Here is a 24,053-nt window from a genome sequence, read left to right on the forward strand (position 1 = left end):
AGGAGAGAAGAGGAGAGAAGAGGAGAGAAGAGAGAGAAGAGGAGAGGAAGAGGAGAGAAGAGAGAGAGAGGAGAGAAGAGGAGAAGAAGAGGAGAGAAGAGGAGAGAAGAGGAGAGAAGAGGAGAGAAGAGGAGAGAAGAGGAGAGAAGAGGAGAGAAGAGGAGAGAAGAGGAGAGAAGAGGAGAGAAGAGGAGAGAAGAGGAGAGAAGAGGAGAGAAGAGGAGAGAAGAGGAGAGAAGAGGAGAGAAGAGGAGAGAAGAGGAGAGAAGAGGAGAGAAGAGGAGAGAAGAGGAGAGAAGAGGAGAGAAGAGGAGAGAAGAGGAGAGAAGAGGAGAGAAGAGGAGAGAAGAGGAGAGAAGAGGAGAGAAGAGGAGAGAAGAGGAGAGAAGAGGAGAGAAGAGGAGAGAAGAGGAGAGAAGAGGAGAGAAGAGGAGAGAAGAGGAGAGAAGAGGAGAGAAGAGGAGAGAAGAGGAGAGAAGAGGAGAGAAGAGGAGAGAAGAGGAGAGAAGAGGAGAGAAGAGGAGAGAAGAGGAGAGAAGAGGAGAGAAGAGGAGAGAAGAGGAGAGAAGAGGAGAGAAGAGGAGAGAAGAGGAGAGAAGAGGAGAGAAGAGGAGAGAAGAGGAGAGAAGAGGAGAGAAGAGGAGAGAAGAGGAGAGAAGAGGAGAGAAGAGGAGAGAAGAGGAGAGAAGAGGAGAGAAGAGGAGAGAAGAGGAGAGAAGAGGAGAGAAGAGGAGAGAAGAGGAGAGAAGAGGAGAGAAGAGGAGAGAAGAGGAGAGAAGAGGAGAGAAGAGGAGAGAAGAGGAGAGAAGAGGAGAGAAGAGGAGAGAAGAGGAGAGAAGAGGAGAGAAGAGGAGAGAAGAGGAGAGAAGAGGAGAGAAGGGAGGAGAAGAGAAGAGGAGAGAAGAGGAGAGAAGAGGAGAGAAGAGGAGAGAAGAGGAGAGAAGAGGAGAGAAGAGAGAGAAGAGGAGAGAAGAGGAGAGAAGAGGAGAGAAGAGGAGAGAAGAGGAGAGAAGAGGAGAGAAGAGGAGAGAAGAGGAGAGAAGAGGAGAGAAGAGGAGAGAAGAGGAGAGAAGAGGAGAGAAGAGGAGAGAAGAGGAGAGAAGAGGAGAGAAGAGGAGAGAAGAGGAGAGAAGAGGAGAGAAGAGGAGAGAAGAGGAGAGAAGAGGAGAGAAGAGGAGAGAAGAGGAGAGAAGAGGAGAGAAGAGGAGAGAAGAGGAGAGAAGAGGAGAGAAGAGGAGAGAAGAGGAGAGAAGAGGAGAGAAGAGGAGAGAAGAGGAGAGAAGAGGAGAGAAGAGGAGAGAAGAGGAGAGAAGAGGAGAGAAGAGGAGAGAAGAGGAGAGAAGAGGAGAGAAGAGGAGAGAAGAGGAGAGAAGAGGAGAGAAGAGGAGAGAAGAGGAGAGAAGAGGAGAGAAGAGGAGAGAAGAGGAGAGAAGAGGAGAGAAGAGGAGAGAAGAGGAGAGAAGAGGAGAGAAGAGGAGAGAAGAGGAGAGAAGAGGAGAGAAGAGGAGAGAAGAGGAGAGAAGAGGAGAGAAGAGGAGAGAAGAGGAGAGAAGAGGAGAGAAGAGGAGAGAAGAGGAGAGAAGAGGAGAGAAGAGGAGAGAAGAGGAGAGAAGAGGAGAGAAGAGGAGAGAAGAGGAGAGAAGAGGAGAGAAGAGGAGAGAAGAGGAGAGAAGAGGAGAGAAGAGGAGAGAAGAGGAGAGAAGAGGAGAGAAGAGGAGAGAAGAGGAGAGAAGAGGAGAGAAGAGGAGAGAAGAGGAGAGAAGAGGAGAGAAGAGGAGAGAAGAGGAGAGAAGAGGAGAGAAGAGGAGAGAAGAGGAGAGAAGAGGAGAGAAGAGGAGAGAAGAGGAGAGAAGAGGAGAGAAGAGGAGAGAAGAGGAGAGAAGAGGAGAGAAGAGGAGAGAAGAGGAGAGAAGAGGAGAGAAGAGGAGAGAAGAGGAGAGAAGAGGAGAGAAGAGGAGAGAAGAGGAGAGAAGAGGAGAGAAGAGGAGAGAAGAGGAGAGAAGAGGAGAGAAGAGGAGAGAAGAGGAGAGAAGAGGAGAGAAGAGGAGAGAAGAGGAGAGAAGAGGAGAGAAGAGGAGAGAAGAGGAGAGAAGAGGAGAGAAGAGGAGAGAAGAGGAGAGAAGAGGAGAGAAGAGGAGAGAAGAGGAGAGAAGAGGAGAGAAGAGGAGAGAAGAGGAGAGAAGAGGAGAGAAGAGGAGAGAAGAGGAGAGAAGAGGAGAGAAGAGGAGAGAAGAGGAGAGAAGAGGAGAGAAGAGGAGAGAAGAGGAGAGAAGAGGAGAGAAGAGGAGAGAAGAGGAGAGAAGAGGAGAGAAGAGGAGAGAAGAGGAGAGAAGAGGAGAGAAGAGGAGAGAAGAGGAGAGAAGAGGAGAGAAGAGGAGAGAAGAGGAGAGAAGAGGAGAGAAGAGGAGAGAAGAGGAGAGAAGAGGAGAGAAGAGGAGAGAAGAGGAGAGAAGAGGAGAGAAGAGGAGAGAAGAGGAGAGAAGAGGAGAGAAGAGGAGAGAAGAGGAGAGAAGAGGAGAGAAGAGGAGAGAAGAGGAGAGAAGAGGAGAGAAGAGGAGAGAAGAGGAGAGAAGAGGAGAGAAGAGGAGAGAAGAGGAGAGAAGAGGAGAGAAGAGGAGAGAGAGGAGAGAAGAGGAGAGAAGAGGAGAGAAGAGGAGAGAAGAGGAGAGAAGAGGAGAGAAGAGGAGAGAAGAGGAGAGAAGAGGAGAGAAGAGGAGAGAAGAGGAGAGAAGAGGAGAGAAGAGGAGAGAAGAGGAGAGAAGAGGAGAGAAGAGGAGAGAAGAGGAGAGAAGAGGAGAGAAGAGGAGAGAAGAGGAGAGAAGAGGAGAGAAGAGGAGAGAAGAGGAGAGAAGAGGAGAGAAGAGGAGAGAAGAGGAGAGAAGAGGAGAGAAGAGGAGAGAAGAGGAGAGAAGAGGAGAGAAGAGGAGAGAAGAGGAGAGAAGAGGAGAGAAGAGGAGAGAAGAGGAGAGAAGAGGAGAGAAGAGGAGAGAAGAGGAGAGAAGAGGAGAGAAGAGGAGAGAAGAGGAGAGAAGAGGAGAGAAGAGGAGAGAAGAGGAGAGAAGAGGAGAGAAGAGGAGAGAAGAGGAGAGAAGAGGAGAGAAGAGGAGAGAAGAGGAGAGAAGAGGAGAGAAGAGGAGAGAAGAGGAGAGAAGAGGAGAGAAGAGGAGAGAAGAGGAGAGAAGAGGAGAGAAGAGGAGAGAAGAGGAGAGAAGAGGAGAGAAGAGGAGAGAAGAGGAGAAAGAGGAGAGAAGAGGAGAGAAGAGGAGAGAAGAGGAGAGAAGAGGAGAGAAGAGGAGAGAAGAGGAGAGAAGAGGAGAGAAGAGGAGAGAAGAGGAGAGAAGAGGAGAGAAGAGGAGAGAAGAGGAGAGAAGAGGAGAGAAGAGGAGAGAAGAGGAGAGAAGAGGAGAGAAGAGGAGAGAAGAGGAGAGAAGAGGAGAGAAGAGGAGAGAAGAGGAGAGAAGAGGAGAGAAGAGGAGAGAAGAGGAGAGAAGAGGAGAGAAGAGGAGAGAAGAGGAGAGAAGAGGAGAGAAGAGGAGAGAAGAGGAGAGAAGAGGAGAGAAGAGGAGAGAAGAGGAGAGAAGAGGAGAGAAGAGGAGAGAAGAGGAGAGAAGAGGAGAGAAGAGGAGAGAAGAGGAGAGAAGAGGAGAGAAGAGGAGAGAAGAGGAGAGAAGAGGAGAGAAGAGGAGAGAAGAGGAGAGAAGAGGAGAGAAGAGGAGAGAAGAGGAGAGAAGAGGAGAGAAGAGGAGAGAAGAGGAGAGAAGAGGAGAGAAGAGGAGAGAAGAGGAGAGAAGAGGAGAGAAGAGGAGAGAAGAGGAGAGAAGAGGAGAGAAGAGGAGAGAAGAGGAGAGAAGAGGAGAGAAGAGGAGAGAAGAGGAGAGAAGAGGAGAGAAGAGGAGAGAAGAGGAGAGAAGAGGAGAGAAGAGGAGAGAAGAGGAGAGAAGAGGAGAGAAGAGGAGAGAAGAGGAGAGAAGAGGAGAGAAGAGGAGAGAAGAGGAGAGAAGAGGAGAGAAGAGGAGAGAAGAGGAGAGAAGAGGAGAGAAGAGGAGAGAAGAGGAGAGAAGAGGAGAGAAGAGGAGAGAAGAGGAGAGAAGAGGAGAGAAGAGGAGAGAAGAGGAGAGAAGAGGAGAGAAGAGGAGAGAAGAGGAGAGAAGAGGAGAGAAGAGGAGAGAAGAGGAGAGAAGAGGAGAGAAGAGGAGAGAAGAGGAGAGAAGAGGAGAGAAGAGGAGAGAAGAGGAGAGAAGAGGAGAGAAGAGGAGAGAAGAGGAGAGAAGAGGAGAGAAGAGGAGAGAAGAGGAGAGAAGAGGAGAGAAGAGGAGAGAAGAGGAGAGAAGAGGAGAGAAGAGGAGAGAAGAGGAGAGAAGAGGAGAGAAGAGGAGAGAAGAGGAGAGAAGAGGAGAGAAGAGGAGAGAAGAGGAGAGAAGAGGAGAGAAGAGGAGAGAAGAGGAGAGAAGAGGAGAGAAGAGGAGAGAAGAGGAGAGAAGAGGAGAGAAGAGGAGAGAAGAGGAGAGAAGAGGAGAGAAGAGGAGAGAAGAGGAGAGAAGAGGAGAGAAGAGGAGAGAAGAGGAGAGAAGAGGAGAGAAGAGGAGAGAAGAGGAGAGAAGAGGAGAGAAGAGGAGAGAAGAGGAGAGAAGAGGAGAGAAGAGGAGAGAAGAGGAGAGAAGAGGAGAGAAGAGGAGAGAAGAGGAGAGAAGAGGAGAGAAGAGGAGAGAAGAGGAGAGAAGAGGAGAGAAGAGGAGAGAAGAGGAGAGAAGAGGAGAGAAGAGGAGAGAAGAGGAGAGAAGAGGAGAGAAGAGGAGAGAAGAGGAGAGAAGAGGAGAGAAGAGGAGAGAAGAGGAGAGAAGAGGAGAGAAGAGGAGAGAAGAGGAGAGAAGAGGAGAGAAGAGGAGAGAAGAGGAGAGAAGAGGAGAGAAGAGGAGAGAAGAGGAGAGAAGAGGAGAGAAGAGGAGAGAAGAGGAGAGAAGAGGAGAGAAGAGGAGAGAAGAGGAGAGAAGAGGAGAGAAGAGGAGAGAAGAGGAGAGAAGAGGAGAGAAGAGGAGAGAAGAGGAGAGAAGAGGAGAGAAGAGGAGAGAAGAGGAGAGAAGAGGAGAGAAGAGGAGAGAAGAGGAGAGAAGAGGAGAGAAGAGGAGAGAAGAGGAGAGAAGAGGAGAGAAGAGGAGAGAAGAGGAGAGAAGAGGAGAGAAGAGGAGAGAAGAGGAGAGAAGAGGAGAGAAGAGGAGAGAAGAGGAGAGAAGAGGAGAGAAGAGGAGAGAAGAGGAGAGAAGAGGAGAGAAGAGGAGAGAAGAGGAGAGAAGAGGAGAGAAGAGGAGAGAAGAGGAGAGAAGAGGAGAGAAGAGGAGAGAAGAGGAGAGAAGAGGAGAGAAGAGGAGAGAAGAGGAGAGAAGAGGAGAGAAGAGGAGAGAAGAGGAGAGAAGAGGAGAGAAGAGGAGAGAAGAGGAGAGAAGAGGAGAGAAGAGGAGAGAAGAGGAGAGAAGAGGAGAGAAGAGGAGAGAAGAGGAGAGAAGAGGAGAGAAGAGGAGAGAAGAGGAGAGAAGAGGAGAGAAGAGGAGAGAAGAGGAGAGAAGAGGAGAGAAGAGGAGAGAAGAGGAGAGAAGAGGAGAGAAGAGGAGAGAAGAGGAGAGAAGAGGAGAGAAGAGGAGAGAAGAGGAGAGAAGAGGAGAGAAGAGGAGAGAAGAGGAGAGAAGAGGAGAGAAGAGGAGAGAAGAGGAGAGAAGAGGAGAGAAGAGGAGAGAAGAGGAGAGAAGAGGAGAGAAGAGGAGAGAAGAGGAGAGAAGAGGAGAGAAGAGGAGAGAAGAGGAGAGAAGAGGAGAGAAGAGGAGAGAAGAGGAGAGAAGAGGAGAGAAGAGAAGAGGAGAGAAGAGGAGAGAAGAGGAGAGAAGAGGAGAGAAGAGGAGAGAAGAGGAGAGAAGAGGAGAGGAGAGGAGAGGAGAGGAGAGGAGAGGAGAGGAGAGGAGAGGAGAGAAGAGGAGAGAAGAGGAGAGAAGAGGAGAGAAGAGGAGAGAAGAGGAGAGAAGAGGAGAGAAGAGGAGAGAAGAGGAGAGAAGAGGAGAGAAGAGGAGAGGAGAGGAGAGGAGAGGAGAGGAGAGGAGAGGAGAGGAGAGGAGAGGAGAGGAGAGAAGAGGACAGAAGAGGACAGAAGAGGACAGAAGAGGACAGAAGAGGACCGAAGAGGACCGAAGAGGACCGAAGAGGACCGAAGAGGACCGAAGAGGACCGAAGACCTTAAGATCCCTAGGGGGAAAGGGATGGCCAAAGGCCAGAAAAGACAACAATTGATCCTACAACAAAAAGGAAGAAGCAGAACCAGAACAACGTCCGCCATTACATCAACAGGTATTTGAGAGGAAAGAGGAACATCATGTGGACCATCCTGCTGGGACCTCTGCCGATACCAGCCGGTATTGCCGTATGATGTTAAGTATAAATCCACCAAAGTAATAATAGCAGGATAGTAGTAATATAGTGGTAGTATATCAGTATTAGTGTAATTTGAGTAATAATATTAGTGATAATAGTAAGAAAGCAATAAAATAACAGTAGTAATAGTAGTAGGTAGAATAGCAGTGTGATCCAGGGTTCTAGGACTGATCGCCTATTCTCAGGGTCAAGAAGGAATTTTTCCGCTGTGACACAAATTGGCTGAAGGTGTCCTGAGGTAATAATATAAACTAGCTATATCTATAGAAAGAACAAAGAGTAAATAAAAATAATTATAGATGTAGTTTAATCAATACTGTAATATTAAATAGTTAAAGATGAGAGTAGTACTTTAATAAGAAAGCAGGACATAAGACAAAATATATATATATATAAAAAAACCTATATTAAAAACAACTGTAGTAGTACATTTAGTACAGTAATAGTAATTAGATAACTAGTAATATAATTAGGTTTGATCCAGGGTTCTGGGACTGATCGCCTTTTCTCGGGGTCAAGAAGGAATTTTTCCCCTGTGGCACAAATTGGCTTTAGGTGTCCTGGGGTTTTTGCCTTCTTCTGGATCAACAGCTTTAGGCATAGGGATTTTAGTAATACCATTATTAGAATCACAAGAATAATAAAAAAAAAATAGAATTTAATTTTTTTTTAAATTAGTTTTATAACCGTTACAATTAATTGCATTCATGCAATAATAATATAGTAAAAATGGTGGTAATAATAATAATACAAAAAACTAGTCCCAGTTACTAAATTAGTGTAGTGTTAGTGTAGGGACCCATCTGAAGAGGTCGCCTTGACGTTGGCAGATGGGCTCGCACAATTTGCTCAAAATGTGCGCTAAGAACCTCATATTTCTATGTACAGATCTAGCAGTAATACCATTCAGGAGAAAGATATCTGTGTACACACACTTTGTTACATACTTTTGTGCAGCACACAGGGCAGGCATACAGGTACAGGGCGAGAGTGTTACAGTGATATTATAACTCGGTCTTAAGGTTAAAATGCTGATAACAGCAGATCCTGGAAACACATCCGAAACTAGACCTTGTAAGTAACTGGTTCCCAGCTAGTGGTGAATATGTACAGGGCAGTCCGGTACCAGGACCCGCTCTATAGGACACATTATCATCAGGCAGGTCCTGTCAGGGCTCTTACAAGATCTGCGGCAGAAGTGTGGCTGTATAACACAATCCTGCTCCTGCCTCAGCCACCGACAGTGGAGCCAAACCTGACCCTGGCAGCTTAATCCACTGTATGACACAGTAGGGGGCTTCCACAGCATTTAGGCACTTTAGACAGGAGAGGGAGGCGCGATCATGGTGCCGATGAGTTTCTATGGCAGCCGAGATCTAACAATGGACCCCATGACGGCCATCTTACTGCTCCCATTAGACCCCGGCTGAGGAAAGGTCTATGAGGACACCAGTTAGACTTATGTCGCCTGCTCTGCACATATTAGAAATGCCTAGGCTGATTAGTTTGCCATTTGTAAATCTGATCCAGCAGCGCTGGGCTAGCAATGAGGTGATAAGGGCTATTGAGCTCCTAGATTGGGCAGAGGAGCTGAGTCTTCAGCAGGAGCTGGCCGAGGAGAGCGGAGCAACTTGCATGGGGCTGCTGCACAAGAAGCAACTCACAAGGTGGAGATTTACCCGGAGACGCGGTGCCCGGGCTGTGATCTGCTGTGCAGACTGTATAGTCGATGCCTCCTTGGACCCGAACTTCACCCCAAAAAGGCCCAGCAGAGCTGGGAAGGCTGCAAGTGAACGGAGAGCGGCTTTTTAGTAACTGCTGCGTCTCCTGCAGCTCAGATAAGAGCCGCACAGAGCGGGGACTCAGTAATGATGAATACGAGAAGTGTCCGCCCCTCACATGTCCTATATGCGGCCTCCAGAGGTAACGTCTCCCCTGTAACCAGAGCCTCCTCCCACCTTCTCTGCTGGCATGCTCCATTGCTTAACCACTTCGCACCAGAGCCTGTTTTTGCCTTCGTGACCGGGCCAATTTTTTCAATTCTGACCACTGTCAGTTTATGAAGTAATTACTCTGGAACGCTTCAACGTATTCCCCTGATTCTGAGACTGTTTTTTCATGACATATTGTACTTCATGATAGTGGTAAAATTTCTTCGATATAACTTGCGTTTATTTGTGAAAAAAATCGGAAATTTGGTGAAAATTTTGCAATTTTCAAACTTTGAATTTTCATGCCCTTAAATCAGAGAGATATGTCACACAAAATAGTTAATAAATAACATTTCCCACATGTCTACTTTACATCAGCACAATTTTGGAACCAAAATTTTTTTTTGTTAGGGAGCTATAAGGGTTAAAAGTTGACCAGCGATTTCTCATTTTTCCAACAAAATTTACAAAAACATTTTTTAGGACCACATCATATTTGAAGTCACTTTGAGGAGTATTTATGACAGAAAATACCCAAAAGTAACACCATTCTAAAAACTGCACCCCTCAAGGTGCTCAAAACCACATTCAAGAACTTTATTAACCCTTCAGGTGCTTCACAGGAATTTTTGGAATGTGGAAGAAAAAAAATTAACATTTAACTTTTTTCACAAAAATGTTACTTTAGACCCAATTTTTTTTTTTTTCACAGGGGTAACAGGAAAAAATGGACCCCAAATTTTCTTGTGCAATTTCTCTTGAGCGTGCTGATACCCCATATGTGAGGGAAAACCACTGTTTGGGCGCACTGCAGGGTTCGGAAGGGAAGGAGCGCCATTAGACTTTTTGAATGTAAAATTGGTCTGAATAATTAGCAGACGCCATGTTGCGTTTGGAGAGCTCCTGATGTACCTAAACAGCGAAAGCCCCACACAAGTGACACCATTTTGGAAACTAGACCCCTTAGGGAACTTATCTAGATGTGTGGTGAGCACCTTGAACCCCCAGCCGCTTCACAGAAGTTTATAATAATAGTACGCCGATACCCCATATGTGGGGGAAAACCACTGCTTTGGTGTACGGCAGGGTTCGGAAGAGAAAGGAGCGCTATGTTGGCTGGGATAGGCAGCAGACACCATGTCACATTTGAAGAGTCGCTGACATGCCGAAACAGCAGAAACCCCCACAAGTGACCCCATTTTGTAAACTACACCTCTCAAGGAATTCATCTAGGGAAGTAGTGAGTATTTTTTAATTTTTAAATTTATACCATTGGGCAGTGAAAAAAGCATAATTATATTTTTACCACAAAAAAATGTTTTACCCTCAGATTTTACATTTTCACACAGGGCAATGGGTAAAAATGGTGCCGAAATGTGTCACACAATTTCTTCTAAAAGTGTCAATACCCCATATGTGGCTGCATCGTACCGCTCAGCCATACGGCGAGATCTGGGGGGGGACGGAGCGCTATTTCACAATTGGAGAACAAATTATTGTAGAATAGGCATTTGGATTTGGGAGCACAAAATTTTCTGAATTTCTTTTGGGGGGCAAGGGCCATTTAGCTTTTCCAGAGCCTTTCTGCTACCAGTAACTTGGAAGTCCCTTATATTTTTAACAGATGATGGACCTGAGTGGGGACTAGCTTTTTTTGAGGACTAAGTTGAAGCTTTTATTGGGAACATTTTATGTAACATTTATCTGGCGCTCTAGGCTGAGCACTTACATCGGGGTTTCCATCTAAATTTCCAAGTGATGTAATTCAGATGAAACCCCTGCGGGATCCATTCACTGTAATGAGGCAGCAGAGTTACTCTGGACTCCGTCTGGCCTCTGTTTAGCGGTGTCCTTTTTTTCAGAAGTGCACAAAACTGTGGCCAACCGCACTTTTATGCACACCTAAAACAAATGACACCTTGGGATCACAGGCCAGACAGTGTCCACAGTGGTCTATATCTGCCTCATTACAGGGAATCTTCCGTCATGGGTTCCGTCTGAATCACATATTTCAGAGATTTACACGGAAACTCTGGTGTAAGAGCTCAGCGCAGAGCACAGGATAAATGTGGGCAGAGCCTTACTGGGATCTTTGGGAGACATAATAAACAAATCAGTAGCAGGTGAAGAATTGGTTTTATTTATTTTTTACGCCGTTCCTAGTGTGATATAACTGATTAGATTACTTTATTCTTCAGGTCGGTGCGATTACAGAGATACCAGATTTATATCGGGTTTTTATGATTGACAGCTGTCACACACTAAAAGACGCTTTTTTTTGCAAAATCTAGTTTTTGCATCACCATATTTTGAGAGCTATAATTTTTCCATATTTCGGCCGACAGTCATGTGATGGCTTGTTTTTTGCAGGACGAGTTGACATTTTTATTGGTACGTGACATTTTTTGATCGCTTTCTATTCCGTTTTTGGGAGGTAAAATTAACAAAAACAAACAATTCAGGAATTGTTTTTTGAGGGTTTTTTTATGCCGTTCTGCGTGTGGTAAAAGTGATCAGGCAGCGTTATTCTTCGGGTCAATATGTTTACAGCGATGCTACACTTACTGTATTTTTTTTAATGTTTAGGCGCTTTTACACAATAAAACAATTTTATAGAAAAAAATATTTTTTTGTGCATTGCTTTATTCTGAGCGCTATAACTTTTATTTTTCGACTGATGGAGCTGTATGGCGGCTTGTTTTTTGCGGAACAAGATGACGTTTTCAGCGGTACCATTTTTATTTCTATTTTGTTTTTTGATCGCATTTTTTTCCACTTTTTGTTTGGCGATATGATGAAAAAGCATATTTTTTTGCTTTTTTTTTATTTATTTTTATTACGGTGTGCACAGAAGGAGTTAATTAGTGTGACAGTTTTATAGCTCGGGTTGTTTTGGACGCGGCGATACCAAATGGGTGTACTTTTTTGGGTTTTGTAAAAATATAAGGATTTATTGGTTTAATATTTTATTTATTTATTTTTATTTATTTTGTGATTTTTTTTTTAATAGTTTAAAAACTTTTTTTTTACATTTTTTCTTAGTCCCTGTATGGGACATTAATTTTTATTTTTCTGATCACTGATCTCATGTAATGTAATAGACATATATTACATTACATTACAAGAGATCTTCCCTGACTGTTTCAGTCAGTCAGTCTCCTGTCTGGCTCAGCTGCAGCTGAGCCAGACAGGACACCATATAAGGCAGATCTGGAGGCGGTCATGTGACCTCCAGCTGCCATAGCAACCCCAGGTCCTGGAAGGACTCGGAGGTCTTCGGAGAGGCAAGTGGACGACCCCCTCTCCTCCTGCTGTCTCCTATATGCCGCGATCACTATAGATCGCAGCATATAGAAGACAGCAAAGGGTTAACATCACTGGGACCTGATCTAATCAGGTCCCGATGATGTTCCCTGTTAGAGCTAATGCTCTGCACCGGAATCGCAGCGCTTGCAGGACCCTGGGGGTCCTGAGCGCTGCGAGACCACCCACCCTTTTTAAACGCCGGCACTGCACAGAGCCCAGCAAGCGCCGACGTTTATCTACAGTGGGCGGTCGGGAACCGGTTAAAGGGGATGTCTGAAGAAAACAAGTTATCACTTACCCACAGGCTCGGTGATCACTTAGTGATCGTGGGGTCAGACCGCTGCGAACCATCGTCTGATCCGGAAGGAGTGGAAAGTCAGGGATCAACTGCAGCTCCATTCATTCTCTATGGGGCTCAGGAAAAGTCGAGCTCAGTGCTTTAATGCCACATAGGGAATAAATGGAGCGGATCCTGGAGTAATAACATGTCCTCCTCTCCTCAGCTTTCTGTCTGTGTACGTGGCTCAGCCCTTGTCTCCCCTTCTGTACTGGTCCCTGTGGACTTTCTCCTATGAGGAAGAGGAAACCCCTCTGCCCTTCTGCTCTCAGTCCTCTGCGGCTTTTCACCATCGCTCAGTGCAGCCATTATATGTAATAAGGATCATTCTTGTCCGGCTTTCATCCCGCTCAGTCGGACCACCTGACAAGATAATAAACATGTGAGGTGGAAGGTTCACAATTATTAGATGTGTTGTGAAAAGTCTCCACAGCAAATTCAGAGAAAACTGCACGTTGAATTGCTTAATATCCACGTGCACATGTAGTCATGCGGATATTGAGCAATTCAATGCAAGTCAATGGAAGCGAAAACACCGCGATTACGCAAAATAATTGGTAGAGCTTCGGATTTTTCCGCACTGATAATCCACAGCGGAAATTTCCGCAGCATGTGCACACCACATGTGGATTATCATTGGGGAACATTGCAGACCTTCTACCAAGCGTTTAAGCGTTTCTGCAATGGAATTGCAGCTGCGGAAAAGCTTAAAAGACGCATAGTGGGCACACAACCTACCACAGGATTGTGCAGCATAAACCAAGGTAGTCCAAGGACAACAGGAGAGGGCAAGCCCTCTAACACATAACAGTCAATAAATTTTGAGTGCAAGGCCCCTACCTGCAGATGTAGCACACGAGCGACAAGAGTAAAATACCCCTAGCTCAAGGGTGCAGAGTCAATGGCGATTATGGGTGTTGAGCCAGAAAATTTATGAGGTTTGAGGTCCTGATCGAACCTAGCGTCGATCAAAATAAACCCCACCCCACTGTCCAGAAAGGCAGAAATTACCACCATACTTTTGCCAAGATGGATCTTGGACCGTAAAAAAAAAAATTGTGACCTACCCACAGAGGAAATAAGTACACCCCCGAGTTGCCAATTCACCCCGCAACTCGGGCGCCTTAGTTTTCTGGTGGGTGTTTAGGAATTTAGGAAAAACACTCACACTCACACTCACCCTTTCCGCCAAACTACAGTTGGACAAACAGAACAAGTCGCTACACCCAACAGCATGGGTTCCTCAGTTAACTCAAACCTAGGTGCCCTTGACCCCAGGCCCCCTGCAAATTGGAGTGTCTCCTTATGTCTCTGGCAAAGACGGCGGTTAACACACAAACGCCTCTTCAAAACAACCAACACCTCCGACTCCAGAACTAGGCAGCATAAATCTAACACTGGCAATCCAAGATTCCCAGAGGCGAGTATATATATAGGAGAGGGGAGAGGCCAACACTGAACAGCTGAGACCATCAATGCTGGAAAGCTCTAGCAGCTCTCAACTGAACAGATTAACCTTTGCACTGCTAGCAGAAACCTTCACGGTTTAATATGATAGTGAAGTGCTTCTAATCAGTGCAGGAGCTCAGACGCCGCAGTCTTCTGGCCCCTCTAGTTACGGTAAACCCGTCGTACCTGGATTCCAGCGATGTGTCACTTAGTGAGCTGCTTGATGCAGTGTTGATAAAATCCCTTTATTAGCTGCAGATGTTCTGCCTATGCACAGGGTACACAGAAAGCTGTCAATCAGTGGTGGGGTGGGGCTATATATATAGAGCTCATGAATGTGGAGGACTACATGGTAGCAGGTTTACTAGTCCTTGAGTGATCAAACTAAAACAAGCAGCCAGTTATTGACACATGGCTGGAATCAGAGTCCCTGTCTTTATATAATCAGAATCTAATAAGAGAATAGATGCAAGTGTACAATAAATCTGGAAGAATAAAGAAGTAATCAGTATATCATAAATTATATCTACCTTACAGGTAGCATATGCATTATAATTACATACAACGTCACTAAGAAAAAGTACCTCATTTGCGTCGACCACCAATAATACACCTTGGCAAGCAGAAAGGGACCTTGAAACTTCGTAGCTAAAATCAGCATGACCCTACAAAAGTACAAAAACGTTAAAAGGGAAAACATGTTGGACAAATATGGATTGATGGATACAAGGCGCATTCTTAAATAACCATGTTTACATGTGAGGGGAGTCATTTCGTATGTAGATGGACAAAGAATGCTGAGCGTTTGAAACATGTTACTATGTTGCATAAATTTTTCACTTGAACCTTGTGGATTAATGGACTTTTAAAGATGAAATAATAAAGATGGATTTTATGGAGCTGGAGTTCCTTTTCTTTTTGCTGTGATTTACACACGTGTGGCCACACGATCTCCGGGCTTCAGCACGCCGAGAGCCGCTGTTTGTGAGCTGGTGGTTTTTTTTCTATAGCATTCTTAAATAGGCTGTGCCAAGATCGCAACTTTTTGGCTATTCTGTGGGGGGTGTGACAACCGGGACCTCCAATGATCAGAAGAACAGATGTCTCACATCCCCTTTTTTAATGGAGTGGTGCCATTGTCTGCGGGACTGATGGAGATAGCTGAGCTCTGAATTCGGCCATCTCCGGCAGCCCATTAGCCTTTGAGTGGAGCAGCAGTGCACACGCTCATCTGCCAATCCATTGGCGTAATATGGCTCGTGCACCTGATTTCCTGTGATTGGGAGTCCCAGAGATGGGTCCCCCAGCAATTAGCAAGCAATCTGTTCAGTGGATAAGTGATAAGTTGTAATCTGAGAGCAAACGCTTTCAATTTTAAAATATTGGATAGCTCTTATGGGCGTCTATGAAAAACAAACAAAACAGTGTTATATCTACAGGGTGGGCCATTTATATGGATACACCTAAATTAAATGGGAACGGTTGGTGATATCAACCTGAAAAGACGGATACTGGAAGCCTGTGCGAGCATTTCTTCTGCGGTGTTGCCATCAGGGTGTCAAGAGTGGGAGAAGAGGGTTGCAAGGACAATCCAACACAATGGGCAGCATTTAGAACACATTTTATAAGTGGTTATAAACGTGTACAAAACTCATGAAAGAATAAAGTTACGTTAAAACCAAGCACAGCATTGTTTTTCTTATGAAATTCTCAATAAGTTTGATGCGTTACATGACCCTCTTCCCATTGAAAAAAATAAAGTTAGATCCAAAATGGCCGACTTCAAAATGGCCGCCATGCTCACCACCCATCTGGAAAAGTTTTCCGCCACCCATATACCAATGTGCCACAAACAGGAAGAGGATCTCACCAACCATTCCCATTTAATTTAGGTTTATCCATATAAATGGCCCACCCTGTAAAATAATAAATTATTATTATTATTATTATTGCAGCTGCTGCATTTTGCATAACTCATTCAGTATCTGAACATCCGCAACAAGACCACAGAGAAACAAATCAAGAAGAAACGTCACACTCACCGGAGTGTCGATCAGGTTCAGGAGACTTCTTTCCCTGGTAAGTGTAAAACAGAGACGCAGTCTGGGCCTTCACCGTAATCCCGGCTCCCTCTCCACCTGCAGCTCGTCCAGAACTTGCTTATTGGAGGCGGATTTTGGAATACACCCTGAGGGAAGGAGCGAGACACCAGAATCCACACTGTTAGCTCGTGGTGGCAGTGTCCCCCTCCATACTAGTCTGTCAAGGTTAGCTTGTTTCTGTGTTTTATATATGTATTTTATGTGTGTAAACCCTCTTCATGTGTACAGCAGCCTGGAATGAACGCTGCTTAAAAATAGTAGAGTAAGGCCTCATTCAGACCACAGTGATTTCTCTTATAGGTAAAAAAAAAAAGACCGATTTTCATCAGCTTTGTTTTGCATCCGAGAAGTTCTAAACTTTGATTTGGATCAAAATCCGACAGGTCAACGTGTTTCGTGAAAAATACGCGGTCCGCAGAAATATGTGAACAGCCCTAGACTATAATAGATATGAGTTCTGTGAAAAACAAGGATCGAGCTCGTAACAGATCCAACATTTCATTCTATAAATCTACATAAATAATTAACGTGCCAAATTGCTTTTTTTTGTGTATGTTTTGCGTGTACGGAGGGAAAAGTTCCCAGTGCTAGTGTCTATGGTGCTCCATTAGGCTAGGGCTACCTTGTGACTGTGTGTGGCGCTACTGATTGAACAATAGCTCCAGTTCAAAGCAATACACTAATTTTAAAAGGAAATCTGTTAGACCTCAGATGTGGGCATGCTGGCCTTTGAAATGTAAATCTAAACCAATGGACACTTTTATATCTTCTACCTGTTGCTGCACTCCTAAATAATTAGAATTTTGGTTCACATGCAAATGAGGAGTTAAGTCTCTGTCTCCTGAGATTATCTCCCACATCAAGCATCTGCTCTCTTTAGGCTACGTTCCCATCGCTTTTGATGAGTTGCAGATTTTCTACAGCATTCCTGCACCTATTAAGTAAAACTGGTTACTTGTTTTTTTTTTCTTTAAATCGGTAACATCAAAAACTCACTGAAAGCTCATGGTGGGAACATAGCCTCAGTGTCAATGATAGCTCACAGTTTTGGGACGTCAGGCACCAGGCAAGGAAAATCAGAAAGTAAGCGATCAATCAAGATAAAGGCTGGTGCTGGGCAGGGAAGCAACCTTGGAAAGCTGAGGCTCGGTAAGTGCTCCGTTACACCCAGAGCACTCAGAAATGCAGCAACAGATAAAAGATATAGAGGTGTTTATGGATTTTGCTTTACAAATCCTGCATGGTCATGAATGGGAATTGGAGGGAGGGGTATATCTGATGGATTCCCTTAAATTATTAAATGGCAATTGCAGTTCACATAGTTGCATACTACTTAATCATTAGCGCTACAAAAATTTGCACTTCAAGCACCAGTAAAAAAAAGATTCCTTAGAGGCATGTGGTCACTATTAGTGATGATCGAGTGGGTTCTATCAACCCCTCCGGCTCGAGTGCTCGCTGAATGTTTTGGCATGCTCGGCATTTCTTTTAATGTCGCCGTGCCTGCAAGTGTCACGGCTGTTAGACAGCATGCTCGCCGAAGGCGTTCATAGAACACGCTCGATCATCACTAGTCACTATACATTAGTATACCATAAAAAAACAACAACATATTACATAGTGAATAACACAGACACTATTCAATACAGCAGGGTTGAGGTGTATTTTGTGGTACAAAATTACAGTATTTTTGAATGACACCATTCACTTTCCTGTGCAAGATATAGAAAAAAAGGGTAATGAACTCCAAATAAAGTGAAATGGTGCAGAAGAAAAAAAACAAAAACATTTTACTGCTTTTAAAAAATTCTAAACTTTGCAAACAAATTGTTTGGCTGTGTTTCAATTTTCTAAGACCGTTTTTAATACTTACCATTTTGGGGTACAACTTTTTGATTGCTCCATCAAATGAATAGTCGTAAGTTATTTACCAGTAACGGTATTTTTCAGAGACCATTACAGTACCACGAGAGAGAGGATCCGCCCACCAAGGAGAGGAAACCTACAGGCTTAAAAGGGCGCCACCTCTCTCCCGCCCCAGATTGGATTACAGAGCATTGAGAGGACCGCCAGGTTAATGAACACAGCAAACAATCACAAAATTGCCATACCACACGACACCTATTGAGTGTGAGATTATAATGAATAAAAGGGGAGTGCTCCCACAAACGTGAAGGGAGGGAATGTAAGGGTGCTGTCATGGTCTCCGAAAAATCCCATTACCGGTAAGTAGCTTAAGATTTTATCGGTCGACCATGACAGGACCACGAGAGAATTACAGGGATGAAGTAATCTATTGAAGGACCACAGCCTGGAACACTTCTCCCAAAGGTGAGGTCAGCCGATACACCCATATCTAACCTATATAGTGTCTATGGAATGTAGAGGGACAGGACCAGGTAGCAGCCTTACATAGGTCTTCTAATCAAGACACCTGTCTTCTCAGCCCAGGAGGTCGCCACAGCCTGGGTGGACTGAGCCTTCAACCCTCCTGGCACTTCCTTGCCGCTAGATGTATATGCTAGAGAAATGGCCTCCCTATTCCATCTAGCTATGGTGGACTTCGTGACATTAGACCATTTTCTAGCCCCTTGGTAGGATATAAACAACAAGTTATCTTTCCTAAAGCTTCTGGTAACTGAAAGGTACCTAACCACACATCTCCTCACTTCTAACATATGTAACTCCACCTCTTTCTGGTTACTAGGATTTGGACAAAAGGAGGGTAGGAGGACTTCCTGAAGTCTGTGGAAACGAGTGGCTACCTTAGGGGGAGAGAGTAATTTTTAGACCAGATCCTGCCTATCATCCAGAATTTGAGTAAACGGCGAGGCCATAGACAGGGCCTGGATGTCACTAATGCTCCTGGCCGAGGTTAAAGCTATTAACAAAGCGGTCTTAAGGGAGAGGGATTTAAGGGTTGCTGACTATTAGCTCAAACGGCGAGCTAGTCAAGGCCTTTAGAACCAAATTTAAATACCAGGGAACCAAGCTGCTTTTAATAATAGGTCTACATCTAAAAGCTGCCTTAATGAACCGAGAAACCCAGTAGTTACTCGCTAGATCACAGCTATATAGGGAACCCAAGGCAGAAACTTGAACTTTAAGGGTGCTGGTGGATAATCCTAGTTCAGACCTTTTTGTAAAAACGCCAAGATTTTTCCTATTGGCGCCTTCCCCTCCCCCATCAACCCCAGGTTTTCTGCTGTGCATCAGGATGGTTACTAAACCTTGGGAAAAACCTTTCTGATTTAGCAGTGTCCTTTCAAGTTCCACACCGTCAAGTGGAGGCCAGTTGCTTGAGGAGATACGGAATCTCTGGAAGAACCCAAGGATCGGAGATAGACATGCTCCTCAGGCATGAGAACCAGGGCCTCCTGTGCCAAAAGGGTGCGAGCAGCAGAACGCTGGCCTTGTCCTCCCTGATCTTTCTTATGATCATGAGAAGAAGAGCCAACTGGGGGGGGGGAGGCATACGCCAGACTGAAATCCCAACGTATCAGGAGAGCATCCACAGCTAGGGAATTTAGGGAACACAAGATCTTTGTCTTCCTATTTAGTTTTGTGGCAAACAGATCTACCTGACCGGAGGTCCCCCCCCCATCTTCAGCTATTTGGGTAAAAATTCCTTGATTTAGTTCCCATTCCCCTTGCATCAGAGGATAGCAGCTTAGGAAATCTGCTCTGGTGTTTTCTTTTTCCCTTATATCGAGCGCCATCAGGGAAAGGAGGTGACTTTCTGTAATCTGGATGAGATGATCTGTCACTCTCGTCAGCGATCTTGACCATGTTTCCCCCTGGTGGTTCACATATGCTACCGCAACTAGATTATCCAAGAGGATCTTTACATTCTGGCCCTGAAGGAAAGGTAAGAAATTATTCACCGCCTTATCTACCGCCAGAAGTTCTTTTGCATTGGAGGAGAGACCCTTTTCGATATCTGACCAGGTCCCCTAGGCTCCCCACCCTCTGGGACTCGCATCTGTGGTAATTGTGCTAGTGACCCCAAGTACCCAGGGAACCCCTCGAGATTGGTGGCAGGATGAGCCTAACCTCTATAAAGATTTTACTGACCGGGGTGATAAGGACATCTTCCCTTCCAAGTGCCCCTTTAGAAAAACTTCATTATGTAGCACATCCCACTGAAAAACCCTGGAATGGTATTGTGCTCACAAAACACCTGGGAAGCACGATGTCAGGGTACCCAACAGGTACATTGCACCTCCAAGGGACATGACCAAATTAGCTATGGCTTTCTTCACCTGGCCCCTCATTTACTGTATTTTAGCTTCAGGGAGGTAGCATTCTTGAGATTCGTAATCCCCAAAAACTGCTGAACTGTCGAGTAATCTGGATCGTGTGCTCGCGATTCCGGACGAAATCCGTGACGGCAGGGTGAGATATTGCGTGATCTCCCCGGTGTCGTCTCTGAGGAATCCCTGACGCTGCGCATTAAAAAGAATATTGCACAGTGACAAGATCCTGCTGAGCAACTGAGAGTTAGAATTGACAACCGACACATGCGCAGAGTAGCAGGGACTAGCCCAGCCCCTGAAACAGGCATCACTGATGACGCTTCATTCAGGGTGGGGAAAGAGGCAGCAGCAGGGACCGCAGCCTCTGCTCCCTGATCACGTCTGTCTTCATATCCCAGGATGCACTGGGGATTTTCAAACTAAATGTTATCAAACAGGAAGTTGGTAAAAAAAACAAATATATACACACATGCAAACATACCCCAGTTAGATAAATTTAGATTAACTTTTAATTAAAGTACATTAGAAAAGCAGTAACTGTATTTTTCGGACTATAGGACGCACCGGACCATAAGACGCACCTAGGTTTTAGAGGAGGAAAACAAAAAAAAAAATGTAATCAAAAAATGTGTTCATGATGCACTTTTAAGGGGGAGGGGGTCTTCTGCTGACACTGGTATAGGGGTAATACCCAATTCTGACAATATCCCCTATCCTGGTATATATGCCCAACCCCCTTCCTTTTATACGTGGTCCCCATCCTGGTATGCATGGCACCCCTCATCCCCATCCTGGTATGCATGGTGTGCTGCTATTAAGGAGCATGAATATTCCGTGCTCCCCACGCCTCATGGGTGTGGGGAGCAGTGAACATTCATTTTCTTTAGCAGCGGGGACAGTGTAGGCAGTTCCCCGTCGTATTAATAAGGCAGTGATTCCAACTGTATTACCACTGGGAGACCCCCAACTCACACTCCTATTTCCCGAGTGCCTTCCACGCCAAGCTTGGTTATGGAGGCTTTGGATTACCATCCATACTGTTCAGCACAGATCATACTTCTTATGTCTTCATCGATCCCCCAGAACAAAGCCCTGCATTACAGCGTCCTTCAGGCTTTGTCCAATTATTTTCTCCAAATTTGTTTGCCGATCAGTGGCAAGAGGCTGTTGAGCTACTCAATCTCCTTGTTCTTTTGGAAAATTGGCACACTCTTGCATATAACAGTAGAGAATGGCCAAGTCTTACGGAGACACTGGTAGATCGCAATGAAACATGGAGAGAGCAGATGTTCAGCAGTGAACTTGGAGTCTCCCTCCTCTATGAAGCTTTGCCGTACACATCTGACTTACTCGTGAGGACTTCTCATAATTCACATGTGCAAAAATAGTTCAATCCACAACTAAAACGCTTGAACCAACTCGTGGAAAACTGGATAAAGTTAGATAAAAGGCAGATTACCTGTGGGTAGCCCAAGTGTGAAGTAATTGTCAGGTCCAGGATTGAACTGGGCGATGCGATTACTTATGTATTTTGCTGCCCATTCGCTGGCCAGGGCATAGTCATCAAGAATCACCAGCCGCATGATTGTGACCACAAGCTCTGTCCTGGCAGCATGTGGCTAACAATCTGAAAAGAGAGGAGATACACAAGATAAGAGGTGACACAATAATATACAAAAGAGGTAGCACAATAATACACAGTCGTCAAGTTTGGAGACTGAAACACATTCTGGCTTTCATAAAGTTTGCTGCTTCAGTTTTTATTGTGTCAATTTGCATTAACTGTAGATTGTTATGAAGAATGATCAGATGAATTGTTAAAAAAAAAAATGCATATTAATTTTTTCCCAAGGAAATTAACCACAAAACCCAAATTTCCACTGAATTTCTGCCCTACCACAAAGTGTAAAAAGTGTAAAGGAGGACAAACAAGGCAGCTGATGGCACTCAGTCATGCTTACTGAATTACAAGAGCAGGCTGGTGCTTCAAATCATTGTCTTCTGATTACCTTCAAGGAAACATGTGCAGCCATCATTGCTTTGCAGGCAAGGTCATTGCAGCTTGTAAGATTGCCCCTAGATCAACCATTTATCGCATCATTAAGAATTTAGTCTGCGGTGCATCATATACGTGTTGTGACGGATCAGCTCTTGGGTAGGCGCAGGTTCACACAGGAATGCAGTCCGCAGGTTCCAAAACAAACAGGTGGTTTATTAAATGTCCATAAACCAACCAGGAAAACAAAACATAACAGCTCTTTCAGCAGCTCATAAAACTCGGCCCTTTAATCCGGGCCCACTAACTCCCTACACTATGTGTGCTGGAGCCTGCTTCTCTGGGTCCTACATCACCGAAGCTTGGCACTTCTAGGACACATACCTCCCGCCCACGACCTGTCCGGCAGCCACCTTACATACCCCCCCTCTGCCCAAAGCAGGGGGGGCTTGGCACCTTCTGTCACCATACAATAGATACTCAAAAGGTATAACGCAGTGTTTCCCCAAGCCCCATCCTCAAAGACCCCCACAGGTCATGTTTTCAGGATCTTCTTAGTATTCCACAGGTGATTGAAGTATCATCAAGGCATCAGGAATTCTCTCACCTGTGCAATACTAATGAGATTCTGAAAACATGACCTATGGGGGTCCGTGGGGATGGGATTTGGGAAACACTGCTATAACAGAACAAAACTAAAAATAACCAGTCCATACAGCACGGCATCAGCCGTTTAAATGTAGTGCTTTTCTCTGCCTCCAGCAGACTGAGCAGCACATGCAAGGTTTGCTCACCTTGCACAGCACACAGCACCACTGAGACAGGCGCAGCTGTCTTAAATCAGGCCTTCCAAGACCTGGACTGGAAATGAGCAGCTGTTTCCCCCCCCCCCCCCCCCAACTCTTTCAGCTGCTCTTAAAACCCGGTCCTTTAATCCGGGCCCATTAACTCCCTCTCAGCACTATGTGTTCTGGAGCCAGCTTCTCCATGTCCTACATCACCGAAGTTTGGTACTTCGGGGACACATACCTCCCGTCCACGACCTGTCTGGCAGCCACCTTACAGTGTGCTGCACTGAGTTAGACCAGAATTGAACCAGAAGATAACTGAAGGTAACTGAACAGCCAGAGTAAAAAATGTTTCTCTTTGTTTTCACTCTCACCCCTATAGTCCTACACGTTCTACTAACCCTTCTAATCCCTACACCTAGTAATGAACTGGTCATCTCTCCCTCCATCTAACCTCCTCCTCAGATCTGTTCCTCAACATACAATCCTCTGTCTCCAAACACAGACAGCCACCTCACGCTCTCTTCTGCTCCTCCTCACTGCTGGCGATAACTCTCCAAATCATGGCCCTCCTCACCACATCCCCACAGTCACTTATACCTCTCATCCACAATCTATCAAATTTCCGCAACCTTCCTAACCCTATACCCATCCCCCGCTTCCCCAATCCCACTAACAGGAAATCTATGGAACGCTCTCTCCGTCTGCAACAAACTTTCCTACATCCATGACCTTTTCATTACTAACAAACTTTCCTTCCTTGGCATCAATGGTACCTGACTCACCCCCTCTGACATGGCCTCTCCAGCTGCACTTTCATACGTTGGATTCCACCTTTCCCACACCCCTCGCCCCATCGGCAAGCATGGCAAAGGAGTTTGTTTTCTCCTGTCAGATAACTGTACTCTGCTGCCCGACTAATCCACCTGTCCCCCCCCCCCCCCCCCTCCGCTATTCCCCGGCCTCTCCCCTCTGTCAATCCCTTCACTGGCTCCCCATTATCCAGAGACTCCAGTTGAAAACCCTAACCATGACATACCAAGCCATCCACAACCTGTCTCTTCCATATAACTGTGACCTAGTGTCCCGGTACTTACCTGCACGCAACCTTCAATCCTCACAAGATCTCCTTCTCTACTCCCCTCCTATCTCCTCTTCCCACAATCGCACGCAAGATTTCTCCCATGCATCCCCCCTACTCTTGAACTCTCTACCCCAATATATCAGACTGTTGCCAACCGTGGAAACCTTCAAAAGGAAGCTGAAGATCCACCTCTTCTGACAAGCCTACAATCAGCAGTAACCACCGCTCCATCATACCACTGCACAACCAGCTCTACCCTCACCTACTGTATCCTCACCCATTCATTGTAGACTGTAAGCCCTCGCGAGCAGGATCCTCTCTCCTCCTGTACCAGTCGGTGATTCGTTTTTGTTCAAGATTATTGTACTTGTTTTTTGCTATGTATATCCC

The 24,053-nt window shown here is 45.5% G+C and overlaps 1 protein-coding gene across 7 annotated transcripts in view; it reads right to left on the minus strand.

Moving 5' to 3' along the window:
* Positions 1–24,053, minus strand: part of LOC141161531 (translation factor Guf1, mitochondrial-like) — a 78,838-nt gene that overhangs the window by 51,515 nt on the left and 3,270 nt on the right. For 5 of the 7 annotated variants that reach the window (XM_073646484.1, XM_073646463.1, XM_073646455.1 and 2 more), the window contains exons 2-4: positions 21,255–21,422; positions 15,480–15,625; positions 14,022–14,102 (exon numbers count right to left, since the gene is read on the minus strand). The gene's annotated coding sequence lies outside the window, so the exon portion shown is untranslated. Of the gene's footprint in view, positions 1–14,003; positions 14,103–15,479; positions 15,626–21,254; positions 21,423–24,053 lie in introns of all 7 variants that reach the window. The other 2 variants (XM_073646493.1, XM_073646511.1) reach the window with 1 other exon arrangement.

The sequence above is a fragment of the Phyllobates terribilis genome, unplaced genomic scaffold (assembly GCF_046119375.1).
Source record: "Phyllobates terribilis strain yellow unplaced genomic scaffold, ASM4611937v1 Scaffold_1__5_contigs__length_1240528914, whole genome shotgun sequence".
Lineage (NCBI taxonomy): Eukaryota > Metazoa > Chordata > Amphibia > Anura > Dendrobatidae > Phyllobates > Phyllobates terribilis.